The sequence below is a fragment of the Terrapene carolina genome, unplaced genomic scaffold, assembly GCF_002925995.2.
Source record: "Terrapene carolina triunguis isolate 2854851 unplaced genomic scaffold, T_m_triunguis-2.0 Scaffold115, whole genome shotgun sequence".
In the NCBI taxonomy this organism is placed as follows: domain Eukaryota; kingdom Metazoa; phylum Chordata; order Testudines; family Emydidae; genus Terrapene; species Terrapene triunguis.
Genome location: NW_020664466.1, coordinates 523,204 through 538,056, shown reverse-complemented (window position 1 = coordinate 538,056; position 14,853 = coordinate 523,204).

Genomic DNA, 14,853 nt, shown 5'->3' with positions numbered 1-14,853 from the left:
AAAAGGGGAACTACCTAAAAATGAGGAATCTAGTTACACTTGAAAATTGCCCTGTCCTGTTCATTCCCTCTGAAGCATCTGCCACCGGCCTCTGTCAGAAGACAGGGTACTGGGTTAGAAGGACTATTGGTCTGACCCAGTGTAGCCAATCTTATATTTCCCCATTTTGGCCTGGTCTACATTATGACTTTAATTCGGATTTAGCAGCGTTAAATCAAATTAACCCTGCACCCGTCCACACAACGAAGCCATTTATTTCGAAATAAAGGGCTCTTAAAATCGATTTCTGTAGTCCACCCTGACGAGAGGAGTAGCGCCAAGATCGATATTGTCATTTCGAATTAGGGTTAGTGTGGCCACAATTTGATGGTATTGGCCTCCGGGAGCTATCCCACAGTGCACCATTGTGACCGCTCTGGACAGCAATCTGAACTCGGATGCACTGGCCAGGTAGACAGGAAAAGCCCCGCGAACATTTGAATTTTATTTCCTGTTTGCCCAGCGTGGAGAGCACAGGTGACCACAGATAGCTCATCAGCACAGGTAACCATGCAGGCCGATAATCGAAAAAGAGCACCAGCATGGACCGTACGGGAGGTACTGGATCTGATCGCTATATGCGGAGAGGATTCAGTGCTAGCAGAACTTCGTTCGAAAAGACGAAATGCCAAAACTTTTGAAAAAATCTCCAAGGGCATGATGGAGAGAGGCCACAATAGGGACTCAGATCAGTGCCACGTGAAAGTCAAGGAGCTCAGACAAGCCTATCAAAAAACAAAGGAGGCAAACGGTCACTCCGGGTCAGAGCCGCGGACATGCCGCTTCTACGCTGAGCTGCATGCAGTTCTGGGGGGGGCCGCCACCACTACCCCACCCCTGACCATGGATTCCGAGGCGGGGGTAATCTCATCAGCTACACCTGAGGATTCTGCGGACGGGGAAGAGGAGGAGGAGGACCAGCTTGCGGAGAGCACACAGCACTCCGTTCTCCCCAACAGCCAGGATCTTTTTCTCAGCCTGATTGAAGTACCCTCCCAAGCCTCTCTAGCCAATATCCAAGACCATGACCCAATGGAAGGGACCTCAGGTGAGTTTACCTTTTAAAATATAAAACTTGTTTTAAAAGCAAGCATTTTTTAATGATTACTTGGGATGCATTCGCGGCGAGTACAGCTACTGGAAAAGTCTGTTAACATGTCTGGGGATGGAGCGGAAATCCTCCAGGGACATCTCCATGAAGCTCTTCTGGAGGTACTCCAAAAGCCTTGCCACCAGGTTTCTGGGCAGTGCAGCCTTATTCTGTCCTCCATGGTAGGACACTTGACCACGCCATGCTAGTAGCAAGTAATCTGGTATCATTGCATGACAAAGCCTGGCAGCATATGGTCCCGGTGTTTGCTGGCATTCAAGCAACATCCGTTCTTTATCTCGCTGTGTAATCCTCAGGAGAGTGATATTGCTCATGGTAACCTGGTTGAAATACGGGACTTTAATTAAGGGGACAGAGGTGGCCGTTCCTACTGGGCTGTTTGCCTGTGGCTGAAAAGAAATCCTTCCCTGCAGTTAGCCAAGCGCAGGGGGGGGGGGAGGGAATTGGCCCTGAGCTTTTCGCATTTGGCTAGCAGGGATCTTCCCTGATACAAGCCACGCGGTGGGGGGAGAGGTACAGCGATCATCCCAGATAATTCATGGTGGGTGGGAGGGGCGGGGGGGTTAGTTTAGTTTCTGCAGGGATCTTCCCTGATACCAGCCACATGGTGGGGGGAGGGATAAAGCGATCATCCCAGAGAATTGGATAGGGGGGTGGTTAGTTTGTTTTCTGCTGCTGAAGGTTAACAGGAAAACAGCAGCAGTCAACGGGCTTTGCTTGGTATGTGGGAAAGGAGGGTGCAGAAGCCGAAAGAAAATGGCTTACCATGGCCGCATGCAAGCTGAATTCTGTTGCCCGGACCTGTGTCTGTGATCTCTAACACCAAAGACACAGGCACTCAATATTAAGATGGAAAATGCGACCTTGTACTGAAATCACATGTGCTATGTAATGTGAATAGTGTTGTTCACCATGAAAGAGTATAAGCATTGTTCTGTAAAATGTATCATTTTAAAAACTTCTCTCCTTTTTTCCATCCATCCCTCCCTCCAGCAGCTGCACATTTTTCAAGCCTCCCTCCTCCGTCCCGAAGGCTATCTCAGATAATGCGGAGGAGAAAGAGGACGTGAGACGAGATGTTCTCGGAAATAATGGAATGCACCTGCAATGAAAGAGCTCATTTGAATGAGTGGAAGGACATGGTATCTAAATACAGGAAAGATGCCAGTGAACGTGAGGTCATGAGGGACGCTCGAGATGAGAGATGGCAGGCTGCAATGCTGGGGCTGCTGCGTGATCAAACGGACATGCTCCGGCGTCTGGTGGAGCTTCAGGAATGGCAGCAGGATGACAGACTGCCGCTGCAGCGTCTGTATAACCTCCCTCCCCCCTCACCATGTTCCATATCCTCCTCACCCAGACGTGTAAGAAGGCGGGCGGGGAGGCTCCGTGCACCCTCCCACTCCACCCCAATGGACAGCCCAACCAAAAGGCTGTCATTATATTGAATTTTTTCAGTGGCCTTTTACTTCCCTCCTATCCTCCTCCCAAACCTCACCCGGGTTACCTTGCAGGTTCTCTCCCTATGTTTATAATCAATTAATAAAGAATACATGATTTTTAAATGAAAATGACTTTATTTCCTTTAAAAGCAAGCTGTGATTTAAGGGGGGAGGGTGGTTTGCTTACAGAGAATGAGTCAATAAAGGGGGCGGGTTTTCATGAAGGAGAAACAAACAGAAATTTCACACTGTAGCCTGGCCAGTCATGAAACTGGTTTTCAAAGCTTCTCTGATGCGCAGCGCTTCCTGGTGTGCTCTTCTAATCGCCCTGGTGTCTGGCTGCACGTATTCAGCAGCCAGGCGATTTGCCTCAGCCTCCCACCCCGCCATAAAGGTCTCCCCCTTACTCTCACAGAGATTGTGGAGCACACAGCAAGCAGCAATAACAATGGGGATATTGGTTTGGCTGAGGTCTGAGTGAGTCAGTAATGATCACCAGCGACCTTTTAAATGGCCAAATGCACATTCTACCACCATTCTGCACTTGCTCTACCTGTAGTTGAACAGCTCCTGACTCCTGTCCAGGCTGCCTGTGAATGGCTTCATGAGCCATGGCATTAAGGGGTAGGCTGGGTCCCCAAGAATAACTATTGGCATTTCAACATCCCCAACGGTTATTTTCTGGTCCGGGAAGTAAGTCCCTTGCTGCAGCTGTTTAAACAGATTAGTGTTCCTGAAGACACGAGCGTCATGAACCCTTCCCGGCCACCCCATGTGGATCCTGGTGAAACGTCCCTTGTGATCCACAAGTGCTTGCAGCACCATTGAAAAGTACCCCTTGCGGTTTATGTACTGGGTACCCTGGTGCTCCGGTGCCAAGATAGGGATATGGGTTCCATCTATCGCCCCACCACAGTTAGGGAATCCCATTGCAGCAAAGCCATCCACTATGACCTGCACATTTCCCAGAGTCACTACCTTTTGTAGCAGCAGCTCAGTGATTGCTTTGGCTACTTGCATCACAGTAGCCCCCACAGTAGATTTGCCCACTCCAAATTGATTCCCGACTGTCTGTCTGGCGTTGCAAGCTTCCACAGGGCTATCGCCACTCGCTTCTCAACTGTGAGGGCTGCTCTCATCTTGGTATTCTGGCGCTTCAGGGCAGGGGAAAGCAAGTCACAAAGTTCCAAGAAAGTGCCCTTACGCATGCGAAACTTTCGCAGCCACTGGGAATCGTCCCACACCTGCAACACTATGTGGTCCCACCAGTCTGTGCTTGTTTCCCGGGCCCAGAATCGGCGTTCCATGGCTATAACCTGCACCATTAACAGCATGATCTCCAAAGCACCGGGGCCCACGGTTTAATAGAATTCCATGTCCATGTCCTCATCACTCTCGCCGCCGCGCTGCCGTAGCCTACTCCTTGCCGCCTGGTTTTGCAGGTTCTCGTTCAGCATAAACTGCACGATAACGCGTGAGGTGTTTACAATGTTCATGACTGCTGTCTTGAGCTGAGCAGGCTCCATGCTTGCTGTGGTATGGTGTCTGCACCGTTCACCCAGGAAAAAGGCGCGAAATGGTTGTCTGCCATTGCTTCCCTGGAGAGTGGGGAGGATGTACCCAGAACCACCCGCGACAATGTTTTTGGCCCCATCAGGCATTGGGATCTCAACCCAGAATATCAATGGGTGGAGGAGACTGCGAGAACTATGGGATAGCTATGGGATAGCTACCCACAGTGCAAAGCTCCAGAAATCGACGCTAGCCCTGGTACATGGACGCACACCGCCGAATTAATGTGCTTAGTGTGGCCGCATACATTCGACTTTATGCAATCTGTTTCCAAAATTCGAATTATATAAATTCGGATTAATCCCTTAGTGTAGACATACCCTTTGTGTCTGTCAGTCTTTTCAAAAGCAGAAAAAGTAACCACCACTCACAGGGGTTCACTTGACATTCAGCAATGAATTGCCTGACAGAATAAGAGACTCTAAGGGCTTTCCAACATGGTGCCTTAGTCCACAGTAGAGGGGTGTAAATTCTTGTGCGCTCATGTGGACTCTGCTGGCCTGCACTAAAAGTTCCCTAGTGCACATTAACACAGTATTGTTTGAAACAGAACTACATCAGTGTGCCCTACAGTCCTTTGGGAATGTGACAAGCTAGTGCACCGTAGAGTATACACCCCTCTCCAGTTGACTACTGCACCACGTAGACAAGATCTAATTAATACCCTCTCTCTTTAAAAGGAATTTGGGTGAGTTTTAATTACAGTTGTTTTACAGAACCATTCTGTTTCAATTTCCATATGCTTTATGTCTTGCTTTGATTCCTTTCCTTGTGTATCCTAGTCAATACATTTCCAATCTTTGTCATGGATTTTCCAGGGCATGTGCCATGGGATTAAACAGGCTAAGGTCTCTGTACCCAAAATCTGGAAGCATGTTTGACTGTTCAGTGTTGTACAGTGACAGGGAGACTTCAACGCCTTTGACTCTCTGGGACAATTTATGCCAACAAAATGAACATAATATACATCAGACTAATAGAAAGGAAGAGAAGTAACAGCACATAGCTAGCAAGTTAGGTAGAAGTAAGAACAAATTAATAGAAGAAATAAGAATAAAGATAAATAGACAGAAAGAAGTAACAACAAATAATTAGATTAATACATGGATAGATGGATTCTGCATTTGTTTTTCATTTGTCCCTGAGAGACAGTCAGTGAGAGAGAGAGAGAGATCTATTTTTATTATCTCTGCCCTGTTTGTCATGTATTGGACTTGTTCCCTCTTTCCCTACCTCTCTGCTCAGTCGCTGCTAAAGGGGTCTGTGGCAAACCCAGGGCAAACAGCTACAAAGGGGGTAGTAATCAGTCCCAGGGGGTTAAAAAGGCCTCTCCCAAGCCACTGAGGAGAGAGAACCATGGGGAAATAAGGTTCAGCCTGGCAAGGGGTTACTAGGGAACTAATTAGGTTCAGCTGGCTCCAACTGCTTGGGACCTTTTTAAACCCTCCCTGGCGTGGAAGGGGGGGGAAGAGAGAGTGAGAGAACCAGGGAAGCTGCCAGGAAGTTAGGAGCAGCAAGGCTCTGAACCCTTCCTACAAGGAAGGCTGCACTCTGTCCCCAGAAGGGAAGATAAACAAGCACAAGGGGCTGACTGAGAAAAGGAATAGTCAAACCCTGTGCTACCTGCAAGGATTTGCCTTGCCCAAGCCTGTGTCTCCAAGGCTAAAAAGGACTGAGCCTGCTGAGGAGAAGAAGGTACTTTGCCACAGGGTCCCATAATATTTCCCATGAACTATCAAACCGAAGACACCAGTGTGTAATGCTTACGGACAATTTTCATTCGGGCTTCTTGATCCATTTTTTAAAAATATCTGAGTCATTTTGATTAATTCCCCCACTTTCCATGGGAGGAAACTGAGGCACAAACATTCTATCATCACTTTCCTAAAGTAACCCCTGATCTGGGCTGCTTTAGTCTTCCATGGCCAAACTCAAAGTCTGAAAAAAATACATAGTGTCCATTTACGTTTTTTCCCCTTAAAGGGCACCTCTGCAAACCCCACATGTATTTCATTGCAACAGCAAACTTACCGCACCGGTGTGTGTGGAATCCTCCCAACTCTTCTCTCCTCCAACCCCGGCCTCCTTTTGGCTATTTATCTATCAATCTAAATGTCCCTATTACTGTATTAAGACAGACCATTCTCTGCTGACACGAAGCCTGGCCTGCTGGAAATATACTGAGACCTGTTGCTCTCTGCAGACAAGCTGTGTGTGTCTAACTGTTGGAAGGATATTTATCCATATCTATTCCCCTAAGGGCTTTCAGGTTCTCTCTCCCTGGAGCCCTGTACAGCACAGGAGCAGAGGCAAAGTTACTGTAGTATGTTTTCCTGAAAGTTTCCAGAAACTCAAGTGATCACAATTACAGAGAGGCAGTAGGGTATAGAACAATGAGTCTGATCCAATTGGTAGGGGCACAGGCCTGGTACTCAGGAGACATGTCATTTATTCCTGGTCCTGACACTGACCTGCTGTGTGACCTGGCCCAAGTTGCGTCACTCTGTGCCTTGGTTTCACTATTTTCCCCAGCATTCAATGTAAAAAAGTGGTTAAATATTGCTAACATACAGTCAACATTTTTTGATATCGGATTTTTGTGTATGAAAATTTCGAATGTTGATGTTAAATGCAGAAAAAGGTCTTTCAATAAAAATTCACTAAAATTAGTAGCACTAACTCAACATTTTCCATCAGAAGCTTCTAATTTTGACTCCCTGTAACATGAAAACAAAGTGTTGCCAAAATCCTCATGACCTTGTACTTTGTACTATTGAATGTCACCATATTTCTCTCACATAAGAACATGAGAACGTAAGAATGGCCCTACTGGGTCAGACCAAAGGTCCATCTAACCCAGTATCCTGTCTTCCAACAGTGGCCAGTGCCAGGTGCCTCATAGGGAATGAACAGAACAGGTAATTATCAAGTGATCCATCCCCTGTCGCTCATTCCCAGCTTCTGGCAAACAGAGGCTAGGGACACCATTCCTGCCCATCCTGGCTAATAGCCATTTATGGACCTATCCTCCATGAATTTATCTAGTTCTTTTTTTAACCCTGTTATGGTCTTCACAACATCCTCTGGCAAGGAGTTCCACAGGTTGACTGAGTGTCATGTGAAGAAATACTTTCTTTTATTTGTTTTAAACCTGCTGCCTATTAATTTCATTTGATGACCCCCTAGTTCTTGTGTTATGAGAAGTAGTAAACAACACTTCCTTATCTACTTTCTCTACACCAGTCATGATTTTATAGACCTCAATCATATCTCCCCTTAGCTGTCTCTTTTCCAAGCTGAAAAGTCCCTGTCTTATTAATCTCTCCCCATATGGAAGCCGTTCCATACCCCTAATCATTTGTGTTGCCCTATTCTGAACCTTGAGATGGAGCGACCACATCTGCACACAGTATTCAAGATGTGGGCATACCATGGATTTATAGAGAGGCAACATGATATGTTCTGTCTCATTATCTATCCCTTTTTATTATTATTCCCAGCATTCTGTTCACTTTTTTGACTGCCGTTGCACATTGAGTGGATGTTTTCAGAGAACTATCCACAATGACTTCAAGATCTCTTTCTTGAGTGGTCACAGCTAATTTAGACCCCATCATTTTTTATGTATAGTTGAGATTATGCTTTCCAATGTGCATTATTTTGCATTTAACAACGTTAAATTTCATCTGCCTTTTTGTTGCCCAGTCACCCAGTTTTGAGAGATCCTTTTGTAGCTCTTCGCAGTCTGCCTGGGTCTTAATTATCTTTAGTAATTTTGTACCATCGGCAAATTTTGCCACCTCACTGTTTACCCCTTTTTCCAGATCATTTATGAATATGTTGAATAGGACTGGGCCCAGTATAGATCCCTGGGGGACACCACTATTTACCTCTCTCCATTCTGAGAACTGACCATTTATACCTACCCTTTGTTTCGTATCTTTTAACCAGTTACCAATCCATGAGAGCACCTTCCCTCTTATCCTGTGGCCAATTACTTGGCATAAGAGCCTTTGGTGAGGGACCTTGTCAAAGGCTTTCTGAAAATCTAAGTACACTATAACCACTGGATCCCCTTGGTCCACATGCTTCTTGACCCCCTCAAAGCTCTCTAATAGATTGGTGAGCCATGATTTCCCTTTACAAAAACCATGTTGTTTCTTCCCCAACAAATTATGTTCATCTATATGTCTGACAAAATTGTTCTTTATTATAGTTTCAACCAGTTTCCCAGTACAGGCTTACAGGCCTGTAATTGCCAGGATGACCTCTGGAGCCCTTTTTAAAAATTGGTGTCACATTAGCTATCCTCCAGTCATCTGGTACAGAAGCTGATTTAAATGATAGGTTACAGACTAAAGTTAGTAGTTCTGCAAGTTCACATTTGAGTTCCTTGGGTGAATACCATCTGGTCCTGGTGACTTATTGCTGTTTAATTTATCAATTTGTTCCAAAACCTTCTCTAATGACACCTCAGTCTGGGACAGTTCCTCAGATCTGTCACCTGAAAAGAATGGCTCGGGTTTGGGAATTTCACTCACATCCTCAGCCGTGAAGACCAATGCAAAGAATTAATTTAGGTTCTCCACAATGACCTTATCATCCTTGAGTGCGCCTTTAGCACCTCGATCGTCCAGTCTTCAAGTTCATTCAGATTTTCCTGTATAACTTTCTGATCCTCCCCTGCATTGACGATGCCTCCCAACTCTGTGTCATCAGCAAGCTTCATTAGCAGACTCCTACTCTTTGTGCCAAAGTGAATAACAAGAATATTGAATAAGGCTTGTCCAAAGACAAATCCTTGAGGAACTCTACTTGTTACCTCCATCCAGTCTGATAATTCATCTTTCAGCACAATGCATTGCCTTCTCCCCTTTAGCCAGCTCCTTATCTACTTTACAATGTTTGTACTGATCCCCATCTTCTCTAATTTAACTAATAATTTCCCATGTGGTATTGTATCAAATGCTTTACTGAAGTGAAAGTAGATTAGATCGACTGAACTTCCCTTCTCTAAATAATCAGATAGTTTCTCAAAGAAGGAATTCAGGGTAGTTTGGCATGATCTACCTTGGGTAAATCCATGTTGCATTACATTTCCTTTACCATTTACCTCCATTAATTTAATTATTTCCTCCACCGTTTATTCTAAATCCGTGCTTACTATTGAGGTCAGACTAACAGGTCTCTAATCACCCAGATCACTTTTTTCTCTTCACTAAATATAGGTGTTAGAGGGCTTTCCCTTCACCCCTCCCCTGGTTCTTGTCATGCAGACAGAAAGCAGAAGACAGAAGTCTGAAGTGTAGGCAATGTGATGTTTATTGGGGTTAGTTCCAAGGAAGCAGATCCATAGCTCTACACGCTGGCAGAGTCTGTTTCCCCAGTGTTCCGTTCCTACCTCCCCATTCCCATTTCCCATTCCCACCTCCTCCTTCTTATCAGGCCCAAATATACCTGCAGTGCACACCCCTAATCTCACCCCTTACAATTTATGGTAGTGTTCCGTATTGGAAGGTTGTGATGCTAGGGTCTTCGTCCCACCTTTTTTGTATCCCATGGGAGGGGTAAGGAGTGGGGTTGTGTTCTGGCCAAGGCCAGGCTTTTCTTTGGCTTTTAGTGTTTCTTATGAGGTAAAACGTTATCTTCAAAGAGTGGGTCATTGTGTGTTCAACAGTGAAAGCTGACAGACTCATGCTGGGTTAAAACACTTGTCAGTTTGTTTTCAACTATAAGAAGCAGCCTTGGGAACCATCTTTTTTCACTCTGGACCAATGAATTCTAACAGCAGAGAATTCTGAGCAATTGGTCCAAGACCCCTACAGCCATTCTAGGTAACCCTGAGAGACATATGGAAAACCATCAGGTTACTACACCTCTGCTATCATTTGGCTTACGAACTCTTACTCACCTGTAATGTATGTTACCTGCTTTATCCTCTCAATACACTCTTTCTCTCTTTTCTTATATAATAAATCTTTAGTTAGTTTACTATAAGATTGGCTACAGTGTTGTCTTTGATGAGATCCTGAATGTCCCTTGACCTGGGGCCAGTGACTGACACTTTGGGGCTGTAAGTAACCTAATGTGAGGTGATTTTTGGTTTTAATAACCTTTCAGCACAGACGTCTGGCTTGCCTGGGTGGTATTATAGGCTGGAGTGTCTAAGGCAGGGGTCTCAAACTCAATTTACCTTAGGGCCAGTGCCAGTCCTCAAATCCTCCCAGCGGGCCAATAATGTCACTGAAGATGGTGTTCACACCACCTCCCAGCCCATTTCCCACCCTTTCCCCTCACTCCTTTGGCCTTATGCCATCCCGGCTGACTCTGCCCTGTGACTAGTGATGCTGGCTCCATGGCTGACTCTGCCCGGCAACTAGTGATGGTATCTCTGTCCCTCTCCCCCAGCCAAGGGGAGCTGCAGGGGGCGGTACCTGTAGCAGACAGTCAGCAGCGTGGCTGCATGGAACTCTCCTCTGCGGGTCTGCTGGCAGCAGCAGGGATAGGGAACCACTTGCAGGGAGCAGAGCTGCCCGAGGTGAATGACACGTTGCCGAGTGCAACCCCTGGGAGGGTCCCAGGAGCAGCAGGATGGAGCAACATTGAGGGGAGTGGCATGTTAATCTCTCCTCCCACCCCCTCCCACCCCCTGTAGCTGGCAGCCATGAGGGCCGGATGAAAGAACTTTTTTAAAAGTTTCCGGGGGCCGCAGTGGGGAGGTTCTTGGACCACAGATGGCCTGCGGACCAGGACTTTGAGACCCCTGGTCTAAGGGGACTGTCTGTGGCTCCATTTTAAGCTAGTATAGTAATCCAGGAGCACAAATTTATTGCTCATTTGGTTACATCTTATTATAGACTATACCAGCAGTGTTAGGGTTACCATACATCCATATTTTCCCAGACATATACGGCTTTTTAGTTCTTAAATTGCCATCAGGGAGAATTTTTTTAATATCTAAAAACGGGAAAATACCCGTTGTATCTGGGAAAATACAAATGTATGGCAATCCTAAATCCAAAGTCCGGGGCTGACAGCGCTTCCTGGGACTGCTCCCAGTCCCCGCCCATGGGCAGGAGCCTGCAGTGTGTGGAGGGGGTCTCCAGGTGCTGCACCGGCTCCCACCTGCCCAATCAGAGCTGCGGGGGCAGGACTTGCAGGCACCCACAGCGGGCAGAGACCCCTCCGCCCCCCGACCCAACCCAACTCTAGGAGCCAGAGGGACCTGCCGAATGCTTCCTGGGAGCCACCCCAGGTAAGCACCGCCGGGATTCCCCACCTCGCCCCCCGGCAGATCCCTCTGGCTCTTAGGGTTGGGTCCGGTCGGGGGGGTGGAGGGCTCTCTGCATGCTGCCGGTGCCTGCAAGCCCCGCTCTGTGGCTCTGGCAGCTCCCATTGGTGCTTTTCCCGGCCAATGGGAGCCACAGAGCTTGCGCTTGTGTCGGACGCAGCACATGGAGACCCCTCGGCTGCCCCTGATCCTAGGAGCCAGTGGGACCTGCGGAAGGAGGGGTGAGTAGGAGAGTGGGGTGGGGTGAAGAGGCGAGCGGTGAGCAGCAGGGGTTGAGTACGTGAGTGGGGGCAGGTGAAAAGGCCAGCGGCGGGCAGAGGGGGTTGAAGACGCAAGCGAGCCAACGGCGGGGGGGGGGGCAGGGGTGTGGAGGGAAGAAGCGGTGAGCCAGTGGCAGGCGGGGGTTCTTGGGATAGGCATGGGGGTTTTTGGCAGGGGAGTGAGGAGGTGAGTAGCAGGTGAGAGGAGGTGAGCGGTGGGTGGGGGACTGAGGAGGGATGCAGCAAGCCAGTGGCAGGTCAGGGGGTGAGGAGGGGTGCGGTGGTGGGGCCAAGTGGGGAGGGGGCAGGACCTGGGGCAGAGTGGGGGTGGAGCGTGGGAGGAGTGGGGGTGGACTGTGGGTGGGGCCGACACCCCCCGTGGAGTGTTCTCTTTTTTGAATGTTCAAATATGGTAACCCTAACCAGTGTAGGGGTGTCTGCCCAGTTTTTTGATTGTCTGACCTGAGGTTGGCACTCTCAGCTGTAACCCATACCAGATACCATGACACAGATTTATTAAAAATTGATGGCTACGAGACTAGCAATCTCATGTGCCCGTTCTTTTAGTGTTGTGGGATGGAAATGATCCATTCTGCCCAATTTCTATACATTAAGCTCTTTATGTTAGTCAAATTAGAGGACTGGGCCAAAAGAAATCTGATGAGGTTCAACAAGGACAAGTGCAGAGTCCTGCACTTAGGACGGAAGAATCCCATGCACTGCTACAGACTAGGGACCGAATGTCTAGGCAACAGTTCTGCAGAAAAGAACCTAGGGGTTACAGTGGATGAGAAGCTGGATATGAGTCAACAGTGTGCCCTTGTTGCCAAGATGGCAAACAGCATTTTGGGCTGTATAAGTAGGAGTATTGCCAGCAGATCGAGGGACATGATCGTTCCCCTCTATTCGACATTGGTGAGGCCTCATCTGGAGTACTGTGTCCAGTTTTGGGCCCCACACTACAAGAAGGATATGGAAAAATTGGAAAGAGTCCAGCGGAGGGCAACAAAAATGATTAGGGGGCTGGAGCACATGATTTATGAGGAGAGGCTGAGGGAACTGGGATTATTTAGTCTGCAGAAGAGAAGAACGAGGGGGGATTTGATAGCTGCTTTCAATTACCTAAAAGGGGGTTCCAAAGAGGGTGGATCTAGACTGTTCTCAGTGGTAGCAATGACAGAACAAGGAATAATGGTTTCAAGTTGCAGTGGGGGAGGTTTAGGTTGGATATTAGGGAAAGCTTTTTCACTAGGAGGGTGGTGAAGCACTGGAATGGGTTACCTAGGGAGGTGGTGGACTCTCCTTCCTTAGAGGTTTTTATGGTCAGGCTTGACAACGCCCTGGCTGGGATGATTTATTTGGGGATTGGTCCAGTTTGAGCAAGGGGTTGGACTAGATGACCTCCTGAGGTCCCTTCCAACTCTGATATTCTATGAATCTATGTTTTTCTTCCCCCTCAGATGTATCATTTACATTTCTAGACACTGGTTTCTATCAGCTGTACTGCCTTGATGAACAGTTACCATGTTATCAGCCTTACTGAGAACCCGAGGCAAAGTATTCATTTAGGTTGTGGGACATAGCTAGAATATCTTTAATCTTCCTTCCCATCCACACTCCATAGCAGCCCAAACTCAACCTTTCTTATTCTCTTTTTATTTATATAACTCAAAAAAACCTTATTTCTTTTAATTTCCTAACTAGAGGGTCCAGATGATTAGAACAGTGTGGACTGGGAGTTATATACCCATCCCTGGGGAGGGGATTGGGATCTACAGGGCTAGCAAAGGGATGATGGGAAGCAGGATTCCTGGGCTCCATCCCAGTTCTGGGGTGGATAAGGGCCTAGTGGTTAGAGTGGAGGACTGGGTTCTGTTCCCAGCTCTCAGAGGGGAGTGATCTCCAGTGGTTAGTGTGAGGTGCACTGGACTTCCAGGCTCTATTCATTGTTGCCTTTGAATCTCTGTGTGACCATGAGCAAATCACTTCTGTGGCTCTTTGTGCCTCAGTTTCCCCATATATAAAATGGGGTTGGTCTGTGTGATGGGTTGGATCACAGAAACCCCCTTGGGAGCTGCCACCTGATGTGCCAAGACTACTTCTACTCCTCCTTTCCCTCTGCCAGCCTGGGAATACAGCACCCTGTCTTGCTGATCCAGACACACCCATCTACTCCAACACAGACCCAGGGTCTGAATTACTTGCCCCAAAGCTGCAGATTTACCTGAAAGCAGCTAAGAGAAGTGTTCCTGTCTTTAACACTCAGATGACCAACTCCCAATGGGGTCTAAACCCAAATAAATCTGTTTTACCCTGTATAAAGCTTATGCAGGCTAAACTCATAAATTGTTGTCTAATCAAACTGAATACAGATAATCTCACCAGTTCCAGAATGCTCTCTTTTACAGACTGTCAACGCTGCTTCCCCACTCTGAACTTTAGGGTACAAATATGGGGGCCTGCATGAAAACTTCTAAGCTTAACTACCAGCTTAGATCTGGTCCGCTGCCACCACTCACAAAGTGCTAATTCCCTTCCCCGGGTAGCCTAGACAGACTCTTCACAAATTCCTTGGTGAATACAGATCCAAACCCCTTGGATCTTAAAACAAGGAGAAATTAACCATCCCCCTCCTTTCTCCCACCAACTCCTGGTGGATCAAGATCCAACCCCCTTGGATCTAAAAACAAGGAAAAATCAATCAGGTTCTTTAAAAGAAGGCTTTTAATTAAAGAAAAAGGTAAAAATCATCTCTGTAAAATCAGGATGGAAAATAACTTTACAGGGTAATCAAACTTAAAGAGCCCAGAGGAATCCTCTCTAGCCTTAGGTTCAAAGTTACAGCAAACAGAGATAACACTCTAGCAAAAAAGGTACATTTACAAGTTGAGAAAACAAAGATAAAAACTAACACTCCTTGCCTGGCTGTTTACTTACAAGTTGGAAATATGAGAGACTTGTTCAGAAAGATTTGGAGAACCTGAATTGATGTCTGGTCCCTCTCAGTCCCAAGAGCGAACAACCCCCAAAACAAAGAGCACAAACAAAAGCCTTCCCCCGCACCAAGATTTGAAAGTATCTTGTCCCCTTTTTGGTCCTTTGGGTCAGGTGTCAGCCAGGTTACCTGAGCTTCTTAAC